The sequence below is a fragment of the Vicia villosa genome, linkage group LG1 (assembly GCF_029867415.1).
Source record: "Vicia villosa cultivar HV-30 ecotype Madison, WI linkage group LG1, Vvil1.0, whole genome shotgun sequence".
Classification (NCBI taxonomy): domain Eukaryota; kingdom Viridiplantae; phylum Streptophyta; class Magnoliopsida; order Fabales; family Fabaceae; genus Vicia; species Vicia villosa.
The window spans coordinates 219,300,456-219,308,589 of NC_081180.1; the positions used below are offsets into that span (position 1 = coordinate 219,300,456).

The following is an 8,134-nucleotide window of genomic DNA, read 5'->3' on the forward strand; positions in this document are numbered from 1 at the left end:
CGTGGCTATATCTTGAACTAATACTGTGTCGTAAACGTTAAAATGAAACTGTGGCTTTACCATATAGCCACAGTTTTGAAGTCATGGCAAATACAAACCGCGGCCTTAATCTAGCTACCTAAACCGTGGCCTAAAAAAGCCACGGTTGTAAAAAAGGCGTGGTCTATACCAAAAAACCGTGGACTTTACTTTAGGCCACGGCCGAATACTCCACAGTTGGATTTCCGTGGCCAAACCGTGGCCTCAGCGTTACGCCACGGTTATTTTGCATATAGCCTCGGTTTTCTGGTCGTGGCAGGAGACCTTTTTTTTTGTAGTGTCACGAAATTTACTCCAATACCATTTGGATCCAGATGAGGTCTCACTTCGCCCCATCGGATCTCTGAAACTCCCGACGTCTTAGATCTCTACCATGACAAGGTCGTCAACTACTTCGGCTTAAGTCGCTTTGGATCTTACGCGTCCTCGTGGTGGCTCCACCATGATCTCATCTATCGCATATACAGCCAGTGAGCTGGCCAGGCTCAATGAGTGGATACTACGATAGTAAGAATCGGGCGAGCAACACACACATGTGAGGGAGAAGAGAATATCTAGTGATGTCTCATGGCAGGGACAAGAATCGACCTGCTCTGATACCAACTGTAATACCCCGTACATATATATCTAGAATAATATGCAGTAATGTTATTTATGATACAAGAAACATACAAACTAGGTGAAAGACAAGAATTGAAAAAAACTGAATACAACATAAATCTTAATTATAGAGTATCCAAGAAGCTTGTCTTCATCATTGCACAGCGGAAAGGTAACTTCTACAGAGGTCTTCCTGCCTTCTGCATATCTGCAGCTTCGAAACCGATCATCTAGCAAATCTAACACTTATAACCTGTTCTTGAAAAAATAATAATTGGAATGGGGTGAGATTACTAAATCTCAGTGAGTTCCTCTATCTTACGGGTTCACTCGGTTCTACAGGGTGCATGCATTATAAACGGATTCACCTAGAATCTGGGGTTATGCCTCACGTTTAGGTGCAAATACAAACAAGGGTATCACCACAATTGGAAGTCCCTTAACTACCCAATGAGGCGTTCAATAAAACAACAATTCACAATATGCAAACTCACATCCTTATGTGAGGAATCAAGGAGTTATACCCATCTTACTAGGCTACCTCTGCCACGTACCCTCGGTGAGTATCCAAGTACATATATGTCGAAAGACTTGCACAAGCACAACGCACGATGAATTCGGGTCATTCCTATATGGAATTCCACCCGAGATGAGTTAAGTTGTACCATTGCCTACGTGGCATTTACAACCTTATCACCAAGCACGCCAGTGAGTTACCAAGTGGGAAACGCCATTAAAGACCCCGGTCTTGCTTCCACTGCAATGGTATTCATCCTCTGTACACAGGTGAGTAAACAGGTGCAATATGTCCTTTTCGACGTACAAGCCCACCGGGAGAAAGCCTAGTAACATTGTCTAATTGACGTTACTAGAGGCAAGTAATTCAGTGATTGCCTACGTGGCATCACCCACTTACCATACTAATCACGCAGGTGAGTTACCAAGTGGGAAACGCCATTAAAGACCCTCACTTGCTTCCACCGTAATAGTAGCTCAGGTAACGCAAAATATACGGATATAGACACGTATATACAACAGGCATAAATCCCAAATCATCCATGGTATATAATACATATCACAAATGCCACACAGGCTACCAATGGGCATCCACATAGTGGGTAAACAGGATTTACTATCCTAGTAGTACGGTTATACTCCGATTCACGCATATTCAACCAAGGCAAGTTCACAAAATCAAGCATCCGAACGTCCAACCGGAACGACGGGAAAACAATTTACATTGTATTATATGCACATAATATTAGACAAAATCCACCGTATAAATATCATGTCATTTGTACATACTCGTCACCTGTGAGTTAAATATGTTTCGATCATGGAATATATTAAACATAATCAGACTATATAATTATTTAGAACGTACATGGACACACATTGGTCTCATAAAAAAGAGGTTTCCGATTCCCGACATGGAACGGAACAGCACTCTAGGGAATTAAACATACCATTCTTGATTCTATAAATGTTAATCCGACATCATGTAACTAAACATCCATTTGACATAAATTTTAAATCAATTAAAAGCATTATATCTAAGCATATTCATAAAAATCATTAAAAGACCTTTCCAACGCTTCCGACCGGGCTTCGTTTCGAGTTACGAAACTCAAGTTATGATCAAAACAATAAAAGTCATTTTTCGTTCAGTGCGAAATCGATTTACACTATAGGCAAATCGATTGCACGCTTCAGTTTTTGTCCAAAAACCAGTTTTTCAAAGGAGAAATCGATTGGGATCCTGTGCAAATCGATTTTCACCTGTAGCAGAGTAAAAAAAACGTATTTTTCTGCATAAAACCAACTCCAAAACATCCTAAAACATTCCTAAGATTCCCTAATGATCCAAATTCAAACTCCATCATGTATCATCATTCTACGACATATAATCACATCAAAGAACACATACTTCATCCATTAAACAAACATGCAATGATTTTTATCACACAAATCCCCAATTTTCCCCAAATTCCAATTTCCCCACAAAACCCCAAGTTCTACCCAAGCTCTAACTATGGAACTCACCTCAAGCTTGAAGATTTTGAGTTGCAGAGATGAAGATAATAACAATGCTGCTCCCACAATCCTTTCTTAATCAAGGTTTTGCTCCCATCATCATCAATCCCGTAACCCTCATATTCACACTTTCAGCATGGATCACTCAACTTTAAACCAGATTATCTCCATCAATATAGTGCCTATAAATGTGAACCATATATGCAAATCGTAGAGAAATTCGTAAGCTTTCCAACAAGACCAGAATCAGCTCAATCGGAGTTACGAGCAGAGAGATATTACCTTTTTAGTGAGGGTTGTACCATAGTTGCGAAAATGAGTTTTGAAGATGAACACATGAGCTTCTCTTCCTTAACACTCTCCACTCCACTTATAAAACTCTGTTTTAAGAAACAGTATCACTCCAAACATGCCTTAAGTCCACATGCACAATGTATAATGTCCAAATTGTCCTTTAACTAAGTGGTAATTACAACAATGCCACTTGGTTCATTTCCAACTAATCACCCAATTTTATTTAAGGCTTCTAGTACATATACAATAATGCTTTGGTTAATATGGGATATTACAGAAGGTAATTTGCATATTAATTTAAACTGCACTTTTTATTTTTGTATGTATTATATTTTGTGCTTAATAATTAATTTCTTTTAATTAATTACATATTCCATTAAAATTATAGATCTGGTCTTGACTCCCGATCAACTGAAAAGCTACACTTTAGCTGAAATAGAGACATTCTTACAAAGTAATAACAAGAGTTTGGAAGATTATCCTGAAATGCCTCAAGCAGATGTGTCATTAATACCCAAGAGAAATGATACATTGATTTATGATGAGTTGAACTATGACAGAAAATCTTTGGTTGAGGAGGATCGTAGATTAATGTCAATAATGACTGTTGAACAAAAAGAAATATATGATCGTATCATGAAAAGGGTAAATGAAAATAAACCAGGATTTTTTTTCCTTTATGGATATGGAGGAACTGGAAAAACTTATATTTGGAGATCAATGTCAGCAGCATTAAGATCAAAGGGTGAGATTGTTATAACAGTAGTTTCAAGTGGGATAGCTGCATTGCTTATTCCAGGAGGGAGAACTGCACACTCAAGGTTTTGCATACCTATAAATGTTGATGAATGCTAAACATGCGAAATAACTCCAAAAAGTGATTTGGCCGATTTAATAGCCAAGGCAAAGATGATCATATGAGATGAAGCACCAATGATGCATAAGCATTGTTTTGAAGCTGCTGATCGCACTTTAAGGGATATTCTTCGATCTTATAATAATGGAAGTTTAGATATCCCATTTGGTGCAAAAGTAGTTGTTTTGGGTGGAGATTTTCGCCAAATCCTTCCTGTCATACCTAAAGGAACTAGACAAAACGTTGTTCATGCTACTATCAATTCTTCCTATCTTTGGAATTTTTGTGAAGTTCTTACATTAACTACAGACATGAGACTTCTAACTGGAAGTTCAACGTCTGATATTGAAGAAAGAACAAAATTTTCTCGGTGGATTTTGGGAATTGGTGATGGAAGTATTGGAGAAACTAATGATGAAAATATCACAATCAATATACCAAACAATTTTCTAATTCCAAGTTTTGGTGATCCACTTGCCGCTATTGTTCAAAACACATATCCAAATCTTTTCCTAAATATGAGTGACCAGCCTTTTTTTCAAGATAGGGCTATATTAGCTCCTAAGAATACAAATGTTGACTTAATCAATGATTACATGCTGGATTTAGTAAGTGGAAAAGAAATAATATATTTGAGTTTTGATTCTCCGTATTATAAAAACTTAGATGTTGACATCCCAAATGATATACACACTCGTGAATTTTTAAACACAATTATTTCTCCTGGACTTCCAAATCACAAGTTAAGATTAAAAGTTGGAGTACCAGTAATGTTATTCAGAAATATTGAACAATCTTTAGGTTTGTGTAATGGAACACGATTAATAATTATAAAAATGGGAAAATATGCCGTTGAAGCAAAGGTCATTTCAGGAAGCAATATTGGTCAAAAATTTTATATTCCAAGGTTATCATTGACTCCTTCTGATAAGAGAATCCCTTTCAAATTCCAACGGCGCCAATTTCCTTTAGCTGTTTCATTTGCAATGACTATCAATAAAAGTCAAGGACAGTCACTGAAACATGTTGGAGTATATCTACCACAACCAATTTTCTATCATGGACAACTATATGTTGCCATATCACGGGTTACTTCAAAAAAAGGGTTGAAGATATTGGTGACTAATGATGAATGTGAAGATATAGATACAACATCAAATGTAGTTTACAAAGAAATATTTAATAATATTCTTTAGTTACTTAATTTTTCTTTCTTCTAATTTATACAATCTAACTAATTAATAGTATAATTGCAAATATAATCTATATGATGTATAAAATAATTTTTATGCAAATAACAAATAAATATCAACTATATATTATTAAATAATTATTTCTAACATACCCGTGCGAAGCACGGGTCGGTAATCTAGTTATAGAATAAGTATAATGATTTCTCAAATTTTTGTGATATCATTATGTCTTTTTTCTCTTTCATCTTATAGATCATATCATATAAAGTGTATATTGAAGAAACATGTATTATATTTGGACAGAAGATTATGTACAGTATTATATTAACTAAAATTTCATAATCATCTATCACCTGAAAAATGTTAAATATAAAAGATGTATAATTTATTCTTCTATGATGTTTTACATAAACAGTGTAATAAATTTTTGTGTATAAACTAGCGTGATACCCGTGCATGCGCACGGGTACCTGTTGGTGCCGGGTCATTTTGTTCAATTTATGTTTTTTTGTTCAATTTATATTCTCGTTCATATTGATTATTTTACTCAGTTACTTCATGTTCCCGCTAATATTCATTATTTTGATCAATATGTTCGTATTCCCGTTAATATTCCAAATTTGTTCCCGCTATTCAATATTTTGATCAGTAACTTCATGTTCCCGTTAATATTCATTATTTTGATCACTAACTCTGTGTTTCCGTTAATATTCATTATTTTGGTCAATAACTTCGTGTTCCCGATAATATTTCAAATTTGTTCCCGTTAATATTCAAAAAAAATATCAGTAACTTAATGTTTCTATTAATATTCAATAAACTTATCACTAACTTCGTGTTCTCGTTAATATTCAATATTTTGTCAATAACTCCGTGTTCTTGTTAATATATATTATTTTGATCAGTAACTTCGTGTTCCCGTTAATATTAAAAATTTGGATCAGTAACTTAATGCTTCCGATAATATTCAAAATTTTGATCAGTAACTTCGTGCTCCCATTAATATTCAATATTAATCAATAACTATGTGCTCCCGTTAATATTCAATATTTTGAATATTAACGGAATACGCGTGCATTCGCACGTGTACCAGTTCTGACACGCTTATTTTGTTCAGTATTGTATTTTTTACAGAAAAATGAAATTTATGTAATTATTATTATAATACATTTTGTTTAGTAAATATACATAATAAAATTAATATTGAAATTGATGTATTGATTAAATATTATATTATAATCATGTTTGTAAATTTTAGACTATTATACTTTGTTTAATATTATAATTATATTTTTAAAGAGAAATATTATAACTATATATGTTGTTGATATATTATTTTATTAATAATATTTTATTATTAGTATTATTTAATTGTCAAATATAAAATGTCCCAGCTATTTTCTCTTTCGACATTAATTTAGCAGATAATTTACATATATTAATTGGTATGTGTCAGCAAACTAATTGACATTTTGTGTAGAATATGATAAGATTATTTTTATAATAGACTATGTATACTATTTTAAAAGTAACTTCATGTACAATCTCTCAATAATATACTAATAAAAGAGCGATGGCTTTTTATATATATATTTTTACTATGAGAAAAAAGTTTAACATTTTATTTGGTTTCAAATGTTAACTTTGAGGTTTATTTTATTTCTTTAACTTAAAGAATTTTATATTAATCATTTAATTCAACAGAATATATTTTAAAAAATTGAGTGATCAATATAAATATTTTTTAAATTAACAGATTAAAATGAACCCAAGTATTATATTTTCATTTTGATCCACTGCTTGATATAGTGAAATGAATGATGATAAAACAAACAAACAACCACAACATAAAAGTAACAGAAGAAGACAAAATATATTGGTATCTCAATCAATGTCATTCTACAAAATTTAGTTTTTAGGTGAAAAAATTTGAACCAATTAACCGAATATTTTCCAACATACAAAAAACCCTTGAAACTCTATAGAGGAAGGGAAAAACATCTTTACAGTAGTCTTAAAACTCTAAACAACTTCCTCAAACATTGAAGAAGACACCATTGCAATGATACACACCAGCACAACAATCAACAAAACAGTTATGACCCAGTAGATTCATTTCCTGTTCCTCTTCTTCAACTGGCTTGCATAATAAAAATTAGTAGTTCCGCCATGAATGTAATGACCAGAATTTACCACGTTATTTTCAACTTTGAGACTCCCTGATATCATCTTCTCCATAACCTCATTGCTACGAACATCGTCTATAAAAGTATAGTACCTTCTCTTCAAATCTTCCTTATGATCCAACAAAATCTTGTCTCTTAAGGACTGAAAATCATTCATCATGTCCCTAAGCTTGACCTTTAAACCACTTGTGACAGACACTCTTGTTCTATCAATAGGGCTCCCTTCTCTGTAGCATTCCGACATGCTTTGATTCGCGATGTTTGATTTCTTAAGAGCCTCTAACCTCGCCTTGATCACATTCGCCTTGCGAAGCCCGACAACCATATCGGAATCCATTCGGTCTCTTAGCCCGCGTAAAACTCTCGCACTGTGAGTCAATTTTGTCTCTTCATTCAGTTGTTGTAGATCTGACAAGAGATTGGTGATCTCCTCCATTTCAACCTTGATTGCTTCAACTTCTTGGAAGAATTGAGAGAGGTTACGGTCTTGTGTTAGGTTGAGGTTCCCTAGTTCAATGTCAGGATCTTGTTGAAATTCCTTTTGTGCCTGTTTCTTCAACTCTACATAACTTAGGAAACTTTTTGTCATCTAGTCATTCATCTTTGCAACATTTATCAAAACACTACCTTCATAACAAAAAAAAAAAACCAAACCCACAGTCATTACAATGGTAAAACAAAACAAAATAAAAATGTTGGATTCCGCTAAAACGATTGGTGTCTCAAGATTTCTCACATACAGATACAGTAGATTCTGCAAGATAAAATAATGTCATTAGGGCATTAAAGTTCACATATAAGTGTTGCTAAAAATGTGAAATGTATGAAAATATTGAATGTCAGTAGCAAAAAGTAACTCACCTTAATTCTATAGGACCGAGGTCGAAGTTCCTTCCATATCCCAACCATCTTTTGTTCCTCCCGATTCAATC

General features: G+C 33.8%; 2 pseudogenes; one reads left to right on the plus strand and one right to left on the minus strand.

The window, feature by feature from the left end:
- The window catches only part of LOC131595100 (uncharacterized), a 159,117-nt pseudogene extending 154,098 nt beyond the window's left edge, over nt 1-5,019 (plus strand).
- A 2,109-nt stretch (nt 5,020-7,128) lies between these two features.
- On the minus strand, nt 7,129-7,803 carry LOC131622690 (syntaxin-112-like; annotated as a pseudogene).
- Nucleotides 7,804-8,134: the final 331 nt, after the last annotated feature.